General features: G+C 40.3%; 1 long non-coding RNA gene across 1 annotated transcript; it reads right to left on the reverse strand.

The window, feature by feature from the left end:
• Positions 1-6,754: 6,754 nt before the first annotated feature.
• On the reverse strand, positions 6,755-9,546 carry LOC145448810 (uncharacterized). The gene is made up of 2 exons (XR_013918031.1): positions 8,660-9,546; positions 6,755-8,294 (listed from the first exon to the last, which is right to left on the reverse strand). It is a non-coding gene; the product is annotated as an uncharacterized LOC145448810 (long non-coding RNA).
• Between the last annotated feature and the right edge of the window lie 2,042 nt (positions 9,547-11,588).

Here is an 11,588-nt window from a genome sequence, read left to right on the forward strand (position 1 = left end):
GGACTTGCAAGGGAATATAAGCTTACCCCTTAACGGTCTAGGCCAGACCGGACGATGTATTCGACGTCTGAGTATGGCTATGTTGTTGTTGAGCAGAGTGTAAAACGGGTTTCCATACTTTCTACCGATAATACCCCATTAACAACAAGTTATACAGCAGTGCGATTATTTTTTAAGATGTCAAATAAGTCAAATATTAGTCAAAATTCTAGCGTTACGTAAAAAAATTGTCAAAATTGTTTACAAAGTAAAACTGCATTTGGTTGGTGTCATAGAAGTTGCACTTTCGGTGAATTTCTTATTCGACATTTTACACCTTGTACCCTACTTTAGAGACCTATTCTTATAAATGGCCAATTGTCTACTCATTGTGAATCATAAACCACCGAACGAAATATATAAGTAGACATGGCGTAATGATCAACAAAAACACGTATTTTAATGCTTTTGTTAGCCATGACCCCACAAATCATTAATGGTGACGTCTCATATGAATTGACATTGGCAATTGAAAGTATTGGGTAAATAATAAATAAGGCTCCTTTGACAAAGAAGGCTTCCGACCCGTCTTTAACGGACAAAAAAGTATCTTTAACCTGGACTTCATTTTTACGGCCGGTGGTCATCATCATCATCGAAGTATACATTCCGTACCAATGACCTATATTCTATATCTACGTACGTGCTGTAACTGTTGAACCGATGACGAATTCGAATGTTCCAACCACAACTCGTTCGTAGGCTGGGAAAAAAATATTGGTATTTTTTTCAAAACGCCGTTTAAAACATGAATACGATATGGAATGGTTGGAACCCTCGAAATCGTCGTTGAACAGTAATACGTTATTCCTATAGCACGTAGATAAAGATCATTGGTACGGAATGGATGTTTGGATGATGATGATGCCCACCGACCGTAAAAATGATGCATAACGATGCAGTCCTGCAGATGTGTTTTGGTCCGTTTAAGACAGGGGTCGGAAGCCGTTTTCGTCAAAGGAGCCATATTACCTTATATTTCCCACCGTCAATGTCGATCCACTTTGACGTCACGATTAAATATTCGTGACGTCAAGACTAACAAAAAACAATAAAAAGCATGTTTTAAAAAACGACCTTGTTTTAAACTTGTTTGTATTAAATTCATTTTTGTTTTAAATGCAACCCTAGGTCGATGCTAAATTTAAGCCAGGTGAGTATAAGTGCTTTTTATTCTTCATCAGTGGTTCGTACTAGAAATAAGCGAATTTAAATCCGAATCCTGATCCAAATTTCAGTTGCAAAATCAAATCGTAATTCGAATCCTGCATTCATGTCGTGGCATGCCAGCAATCAAGTCTAAATCCGACAATGATTCAAGTTTCATTCACAGGTCATATATGAACACACGAGAGCTCAACAATTTCATTTTCAAATTTGTTTCCAGTTACGCAACTCTTGAAGCGAGGTACAATCCAACGGTCAAAATCATGCTCGAATCGGGATTGTACATTGCACATTGAAATTGCTAGCGCGCTGTTGGTTATTGTTAACACTCTACCTATATGACCTCATGCAAATGCAAAATTGTTTGTATATTTTGCAGTAAGATATGAGAGGATACTTCAATCACCTGCATATGCTGCATTTTGAATTCCTGGAAACTACCCATTTATATTGTTCTTTTCTTGGGCTGCTCATCCATCCATACATTGCTTGTATTAGATCAATTGTTTCTAACCGGGGTTAACGCTAACTCCAGGGGTCCGTGGAAGGTGAAGACACACACCCGACTCATACAGCAGAGGTTGCACTGATTTTCAGTAAATATCCATCATAATATTTTTGTTTTGTGTGAAAATCATGTTTCGTTATGTTCTTTTAACACTGTTGTTGATGCACATAATAATGCACACTATAATAATTTATCAGATTTGTAACGCGATAGATTTTCGAGGTTCGCCGAAAGGCTTGCTGATTGCCATGACAGTTCGCCAGATTAATAAAGGATAAGATACTGTATCAGCGTATCTAGGTCAAGTTCAAAAAAAGAGTCGATAATAACCCTTCGTTGGATTTTCATTGTGTTTTTATCGTATGATACGTCAAGTAGCCTAGTGATGAGTGATGCCCGAATGTCTTCGTTTCATGGCAGCCCGCTACTAGCTCGTGACTTGAAATTTTCAGAAAAGCCCTTTTAGTACAAATTCCTTATCATTTTCAAGATTGTTATGTTTCGCGCATAATAATCGAACGTCATATTTTGTGATACGATTGTTGATATACAATGCTCTTTCCGATTCTCTACTATAGTTGCTGACGATTACCCCTGACGAGTGTCAGCCGAAAATATTCGGGTTCATTTCAATATGAATATACTATTTAATTGTATATTGAAGTTCTGTACCTCCAAGAAGCTCTTCAAATAATCGAATTCTAGACTACTATATACCACCTTAACGGTTTTTGAAGCAAAACTACTTACTTTTTTACACGAGAACTGAACCAAAACTTGAATAGATGCTACAAATATTCGTTATGCAGTTTTCTGCAGTAATGTATTGGATGTGTAGTTAGATGTGTAATGTGATAGATTTTTGTTCTTGTGATTCTGCAAAAATTAGTGGCTCCCTGAAGGCCTACATATTACCGCGAGGATTTCCGGGTCATTAGAGGTTAATATCCACTTGTCTAATGAATATTGGCTGTCAAAGTATCGGTAGGTATTATTCTAAATTAGCATGAATACACCTCTAAAATGAATAACTGTAGTTGCAAGATGAGTCCAAGTTTAAACATCCCGGCTCAGTTGAATCAGAAAATTACAAAGAAGATTTCTCGAAATGAAGAAGGCGTACTGTAGAAAGAGTTGTACGGGATATTCAGATTTCAGACCATCGCATTTAGAAAGTCAATAATAACCAATTGCTATACTCTGTCCATTGACCAATGTTATCGATAGTTTGGTGATCGCAGGATTGTAAATTTCCTTCCGCAGAAATTCCACGTCAGTTATAGATTGTAATCTAACCTATCCTTGAAATATGATGATTTGAGATACTGATACTGCTACGACTGTGGTTCTCAACCTTTGGTGGCGGCTGATTGCATATGCAATCTGTGATCGAATTGAATAACTGAAGATTGGAAGTAACCATAACTAACCATTGCCAGAAGTTCTCTGTCCAGCGCGACAAGAAAAAAGAACAGTATTGGAGGCTATATGATCTTCACTAAACACTCAAATAACAAAATCGAACAGGGGACACAGCGCTATCACTGCGCGATAATATTACATGCACGTTAGTATATGACATTGTAATATGATATACGGCAGTGGTACCGGAAGGATCGGTAGTATTACCAGAAGTACAGAGAACAGACAAAATGCATTGGACGCAGCGACGAACCAGAGCGAAAATTTAAAGGCAACAAAACATGTCAAAAGCTTCAATGGCATGTTAAATGCATCACTTATTAACCATATGTACAGATCACGGAGTAACTGACCGACGTGCACGACTGCACGTACAATCGTACATACACCATGTTGATATGCAAAATGTAGGCTGAGACAAGACCAACTTATGATAAGAAATCGAATATACATAAGTATATTGCATATGTTATTTGGTAGGAATGATGGAAACCCCTGAAAGGTTCTGGTTCGTGAACGCGAACCTGTTTGAAAGATGCTACGTCATTGGTTCTTGACCGGAGTTCCACGGAACACCTATACAGGTTCTGCGAGCCGGTCTCGGGGGCTCGCTAGAGGTCGGGAGCTCAGAATACACACACAACTCTTACCAGTGATGAGCGGATACTGATTTCTGAGAATCCGAATCCGTCCGACAGCTCGAGTCTCGTAAGAACTCTCCGTCCGAATTCGAACAATGTCAACCAAAAATCCATTCGAATCCGAATAATGCCGCCCAGAATCCGAATCGAATAACTTTTCCTCAGAATCCTAATTGTACACTGTACAGCTGATCTGTGAGTAGTTTTGACAAAGGCCAAGGGTGTGTTAGCTTATATATATTTGTTTGAACCTTTTGCAGAACAACTTTACAGTGTTACCTGTCCTATCAGAACCTGTTTACTGTCCGTGCTTGGCTGTCGAGCTGATGATGTTTTTCCATGGACTTGAAATCACGTTTCGTCTAGAGTCGGAATCATCTAAAAATATCTAGACTCCTCCTTGCCACGTGATCCGCGTAAGCGGTGTCCTAGAAGTGGGTCGTGTTACAAGTCGGTAAATACGGAAACACAATAAAGAATATCGACCTGGTCTGAATGACCAATGTAGCTTGGTACGGTTTATTAGCAATTTTTATCAGTTCAATACACCACAAAAATGCGATACAATAAAAAGATAGGAATGTGTAGAAACGACTTGGAGTAGTCTTTGGAATCAGACACCCACCTTGGCCTAGGCGATGTAAAGAGGAGAGGCATGCACACTGAATGAAAAGTAAAAGAAGATAGTAAAGAAAAGCAAGCGACAAAAAATGGGTTGGCATGTCACGGAAGGCGATAGCGATAGGTCGTGGTCCGGTAATCTTGAGGGCGGACTAGTATTCATTTAGTAGGAATTGCTTGTATTTCGACTTGAATGTGGAGATGCTCGTCGACTGTCGGATGCCCGGCGGGATACTGTTCCACACGTCAGGTCCGGCATATTTCGTCGCAGTGGAATCAAAGTATCTTATGTCCAGTTTTCAAATTTTGAAGCTCCCTTTTTCAAACTTGAAAAATATCGACTTTTCGAAGTTTTTTGTGTTTCTTTTCGTCATATCTTAGCCATGGCTATATCTGTCTCAGTGTATCTAAGTTAATCGGGGCCAATATATGGCTGAAATAAGATGAAAACTTCACTCAAAGTTGATTTTCCCAAAATTCGTAAAATGGACATAAGATACTTTGATTCCACTGCGACGATTTGATGAAGCGATGATCTTTTCGGTCGATCATATGATATTTGAAGAACGCGGACTCGCGTGTGTCGTACTTGCGCACTTTTGATTTCGAGGTAAAGAAGTCATTGAAATAATCGGGGCAATGGCCGCAGTGGAACTGATACATAAACTTGGCGATTTCTGGTTTTCGATATCCTTTATGTTTAGGTCACCGCATCTTTTCAGGAGCGACTGGTTGGATGGACAACCAGGCCCCTTTTGGGCCCTAGCTATGATACAGAGTACGTTATGTTGTAGTTTTTGCAGTGGCGTGGCTCGAGTGCAGTTTTACCGGCAGCCCCTCAACATAGGATGCCATATAGTCGAAACATCATGGATATGAAACAGCAACAACACTCTGTTGGTGTACAATTCATTTTGTGCATCAATAATCGATAGTAATGCTGCATTAGCGGGGCTTTGGAGCAGTCGTAAAGTTTAAAGTGCTCCAGCTCCGGCTCCGGAGATCTCTTATGATGAATTAGCTCCGGCTCCAAGCTCCGGAGCTCACTGATACCACTGCTCCGGCTCCGGCAACTATGGTTCGGTTGTAGCCGTCGCAAGGAACCATCATTTTGTGGGGGTATGCAAAGTCCTGTGTTGTGATAATTACTTCGTGTCTTCTGCCGATGACGTCATATCCGCACGAGAACGAAAGTTACTCCATGCCATTGCGTGTACGGTACATTGTACACATGATACAGCATTAAAGCAGTGGCGTGATGTTTTATTACCGGTATACTGCGCTCGTAATATCAAGTCTGGCCAATTTAATCTTGAAATGGTGCGATTTGTTCAGATCTAAAATGCAGAAATGAACGCATGTCGCGACCTTATCAGCAGAAATCCACTTTTCACCAAATATACCCAATGGCTTCAAATTTAATATCGGTGCGCTCGTTACCAGTACTCGTCGTCAATCAAGCTTAGTGGAGCATAGAAGGTTCCCCTTCAAACCAATCGAATTAACTCAACATTAGGGCCACTGGTAATCTGGCGGTGCATCAATATTTTAGAACTTAATTCAACGGCGTGCACTGTACGTAGAAGTCAGTATAACCAATTATACTGCAAGCTCGCAAGTGACATTGCGCGACTATTCAATAATACGGGTGTATCAAGCAGACAAGAATAAATACACAAATTTGATGATTAGAAATTGGAAAGTGCTCATCCAATCACTAATTGCCCTCTCATATTCAACACGAGGGCAGGGTTCGGACACCGCATTGACTAGGTCGCATCGCTGCAATTGTAGGCTATGCGGACTATAATAGCGATCTCGGCTGCTTCGATGCATTTCCCTATTTAAGGGGGCACTTCTATTTGAAAATGATTTTTTTAGGTGTTCACGTTTGTAGTCATAAATTCGTAAAGGTAGATGCGAGCCCCATGATTCATACATTGCTGGAAAGGGCAGGAAATTTCCTTTCCAAATATGGTCTTTATGTTGTACCATGAGCATGTACCCCACCGGTACACTTACTCAAAAAATAATGAAAATATTGAACACGCGTATTAAAAATCCTAAAAACTCAAAAGTCTTTCAAGATTTTCCTTCAAATATTGCTGTAGTAATAGTACATATATATATCTACAAAACAATTGAGGGATTTTCAAAAATAGGTCTTCTAACAAAATTTATGATATTTTTTGTCAGCGAACCCTAAATTTTCATTTTTTTCAAAATTCTTTCCTCTGTAAAAATTTTTCTGGACAAAATTTCGAGAAAACGCTCAATCATTTTATTATACATACCCTAACCATCATTTGTACAAAATTTCAGATGAATCGAACAAGCAGGTGCAGAGGAGATACAATTTTTGTGCAGAAAAAGTATATTTTGAGAAAATCGCGTTTGAAAAAATAAAACCACAATAACTTCGAAAAACAAGGATAAGAACACTGATCATGACATCAATGACCATATTAGTTGATTTGCATCACACATTGAACCATATATAACACAACCTGAGCATTAATAGCCGCCAGGCACATAGTCTGATGTGTCTTAGGAGTCTTGAACTCTTTCAATTTTTCACAGCGAAAGACCGTCGAGATGCAGTCTTACTTTTTTTGTCCTTCAAACCAGTTTCATTTTTGTGAAAGTGTTCACTGGCAAGTTTAGGCTTTCAAGAACACTCAAGTACCCACTACATCCAATATTCCAGTTCAGTACGGACGTAGCTACAGCACGTTTTACTGCCATAGTTCATAAGTACTTATTCTTCAGGCACCTTGTCCCTATGGTCACGACGAATGACTCATTTTGGGATTTGGTGAATCCACCAATGCATCTTTCCATTTCAAAGATTCTTCTAAACTCTAAATTTCTTTGATCGACTCATTCTAGGCAAATTGATAGCTAGAAATGAAAACCAATCCAAGACAGTTATCCTGAAACAATAAATATTACCCAATATTGTCAGTCAGCAGTCAATGAATAAAAACAGATGAGATAGGAAAACACACAACCTCCATCTCGACCATTTCCTTGGTACTGAATAAATGAAGCAGCCAAGTATATGAAAGCATACATGCTAGAACACTTATTTATAAGCATACAATAAATACTACCCAATATGGTCAGTTATCAGTCAACAAATCGAAAAATAAATGAAAAAAAACAGCCTCACCTCGCCTGTTTACTGAGTCTGTGAAGCAGCCAAGTTTATGAAGGCAGACTGGCTAGAACACTCATTTCGAGCTCTACAGGAGAGATTTCGCCAGGTGGCGCTATTTCCACCAGCAAACGCGAATGTTGGATTAGAATGAACACGACTGCAGCAAAAATTGGGCTGTAATTCTTTTTTTTTTATAAAATGGTCACCAAATAAAACTAGTTTTGGATAAGAAGGAGTTGTAATATCATAAAAATAAGGACATATTTGGAAAGAGCGTGAAATTTCCGTTCTAGATCGATGAAGAAAAAAAAAACACAAATAAAATATTTCTAAATAGAAGTGCCCCCTTAAGTTCGCAAATCGTTACTGGAGTAAACGATCGTGCGCTTGATTGAATTTCAATTCATAGGCCAAAACGATAACACGGTATCCCATTTGGAGCTACGATTTAAAAAAAGTATTAACAAAGAACGTGCATTTGATCACTCAATTCAGTAAGGAGACAATGTTTCTCGGAGTGCGGCATGCGCGCCTCTATATCAACATGTGCACTTGTGCAGTAAGGTCATGGTTTTATGGTTTCGCTTATATATTCTTCTAAATACTACCATAATTAGGTAAAATGCTCATCTCACAGAAGCTTCAAGCCCGTTTTGTGACATGCATGGTTTTCACTATTTTTCGAACCACACAATTGGGCATCGGTGTTGTGCTGATTACGAATTTGAGGGTATACCTATAATTAGGCTTACCATACGTCCCGCTTTAGGCGGGACAGTCCCGCTTTTTGACGTCTTGTCCCGGCGTCCCGACCAGTCAGCCAAACGTCCCGCTTTTTAAGGCCGGCGGGTATTTCGGAGTGAAAAACGGTGATTTGAGCTCTGAGCGGAAAGATGACCTTTTTTTTTAGTCAACCACCTAGCAATGCGGAGAGGAAAACGGTATTTTTGAGGTCTGAGCGGAGAGAAGACCTTTTTTTTTTTTTTTAGTCAACCGATCAGAAAGTGAGTTAAATTCACCGGTTTTTGAGAATTCTTCTCCGGTTTTGCAAGCCTAGGAAAAGTGTCCCCCCTTTAGATTTCCAAAATATGGTAAGCCTACCTATAATCCAGTAATTACGGAGTAAGCGCGGCAAATCCAGCCTACCCAGGTTTGGCGCCTATGTATAAACAAGGTTACTGGTTAGTTAGAAAAGGTGGTGCCAACGAGGCAACAACCTTTTTGAACGATTATCGTAAAATTATGTGAATTCAGCCATCAGTAAAAGCATAGCATCTTATGAAATACATTGGAGCCAGACCTACTGTTCATAGAACCGGCTCCAGATCCGGCATCGGCTCCTATAGAATTTTATGTAGAGCTCAGGCTCCAGCTCCGGCGAAAATGTACGGCTCCGGGGCTCCGGCTCCTTGCTCCGGCTCTAAAGCCCTGTGCATTAGATGTGTACTTGATGGTAGATTTTAATTTGATGACTCAGAGAAAATTTGGGATTTCTCGACGGCTTGCTGATTGGTACAGTAGTTTTGCGGCTTAGTGAAGGTTAATAACCACTGTTCTATTTGCTATGGTTGGGTCATGCATGTAACGCGCTTAAAAGCCTTACATACGTTTCATTTAGGAACAACCAGTGGAATCGTCCCTTCCTTTCCATAACGAAAACCTTGTCTTGCTGCTGAGTAAAATAAATACTGCCCGTCTGCCTTTGTCTGTTTCGCCGAAACCATCTTTTAAATAATTGCCGCGTCTTAGAAGAGTTTCCTGGGTTTTCCAAGGATATTCATAAGCATATTGATCGTAGACAAAAGACCGTCAGCGGTTGCTGCTCGTGGTGTCGGTAAACTTACAAATTATCATTTGCAGGTAGACGAGAAAGAACTGAAGAGAGGCTTAAAAGATTCATAACGTTCTTAACCACGCACTGACTGTACTTCACTGTAAGGATGGTGCGAATGATTCAGGTTCGTGAGAACGATGAACCTTTTTTGAAGTTTATATGTGAACGCGAGAGCTACCTTATGACGTCACGCGACGTCATATTGCTAATACCCACCCTACGTTTCCGACGACCAAGGCTACAATGCTGAAGTAGCCTACATACTGACTTTTTAAACGTCACCCAATCTATCGACTATAACACTCCAATGCTATAGTAATTCCATAAAATGAATGCATTCGTCGATTTGCCAACAACCTTTACGAGGACTTGCAAGGGAATATACGATTAGACTACTAGACGGTATTCAATAATGATATATCCTTTCTGAAACCAGGTATCCGTCGCCACTTATATAAGCGCCTATGCTTTCCCTCGTTGAAAACAAGACATAGAGGCTACGGCGGTTTTCTTCACAATATAGCGGTCTTGCTTTAGACGTTTTTGTGAAGCAGCTGTTGTTTGTTCATCATGTATTTCATACCTCAACATACCCTGAATCAATCCTAAATCATTATATGTCGATTTACATACAATGCGCTTCCAGAATCGCCGCCGGTAGCAGACTCCTTGATCACCTAATCAGCAAGCCGCTGCTGCCGTGGTCATTAATGCATAGCCGATTAGCTAATCAAGAGCCGTGGTTTCATGATTACTAGTCTTCTCGCCGTTCTATGGTTGGTGGCACGCCCATTCGTCGGCAGCTACTTTCAAACGCGTTGCACGAAATCTTAACGGCCTTCATGTGAGCTTCTTTTAGGCTCAGTGTCGTTTTTTATCAATAATCTATAGAATAAGACATTACAACGGAGGATTTGTAAGATTTTCCAAATTTTGGACAACCCTAGTAGACATGGCGACGCCTGGGTGACAACTGACAATGCAGTTTTCAAATCCTCATCGTCTTCCTATAATCACCAGCGGGAAATGAACTCCTTTGGAAGTGATGTTCACGTTTACAAATCCGAATTATAAACAAAGCCATTCACTTCGCGAATGTGGCGTAGCGTGTTGGCACTGACGTTAAAATGTAGGCTTGGAAGGAAACGTTATGTTACCGGCCAGGAATTTGAGAATTGAGAAGTAAAGTTGATGAAATTATATCAGTTAAGGAATTCTCCCCTCCCTGAGGTTACTATCCCGGTTGGTTGGAACTATAATAGAACTGCGGGTGGCTGCCGGTAAAACTATTGAGGTATGGGTATGGCTAATGGTTATACTCACGTGTGCTACACGATCTGCGTGGAAATGCGTTTGGCCTTCGGCATCCACGTATTGGCACGTATACGTCTCTACGCCTGTGTATTTGTTTGTGGCGATCGTACTTGGCCTGTTCGATGTGATGGTTAATTACATCCACAATGCGGTAGTGAGCAGAGTCTATTGTCAAACAAATCCTTTGAAAGGGTAGCCTATCTAAGCGCATCCCGAAGTTTCTGTGACGTTATTATCATTATTATTATAGTGGTGGTACAATCGTGATAGTTTCGCTTATCACAGTGCAGGTTTTGTGCGCCACTCCTATACCGGTTATTATAAGTAATTCGCACTATCCAAATATATACAGCATAGCTCAGTAATATTGGCATACCTGCATGCACAATGCACATTCAATATACGGAACTAGCCGACAATATAAAATATACAAACACGTCATCAACACATTTAGTTATACAAATATTGAATATACATGTATTAGCTATACTATATACATCGCCCTGAAGATATCACTTGCTCTACAACATTATCCAATATCTTTGGATCTGTTAGAACAGTGGTTCCCAACCTTTTTGTCTTCATTCCCCACTTCAGATTTATTCCGAGCCTTCATTCCCCACCAGGACCGTAACAGCACTTCGTCAGCCCCCCCCCTCCGACCCCCCAAAAAATAAACGTTGGTATTGGGCCCCCTCAGCCCCCATGAACCTGTACGCTTTTCCCCGCTACTTATCAGCTACATTGGGTCTACTGTTTAGTGCAGTGGTTCCCAACCTTTTTCCACCCATCGCCCCCTTTTCAAGGTCAACACCGATCATCGCCCCCCAAATTTTGTGTACCGAAAATTGGGCATACAAACTGTAATGACCGGCGGGTTGA

Source organism: Botryllus schlosseri, chromosome 10 (assembly GCF_051294905.1).
Source record: "Botryllus schlosseri isolate E-star chromosome 10, Bs_hap1, whole genome shotgun sequence".
Lineage (NCBI taxonomy): Eukaryota > Metazoa > Chordata > Ascidiacea > Stolidobranchia > Styelidae > Botryllus > Botryllus schlosseri.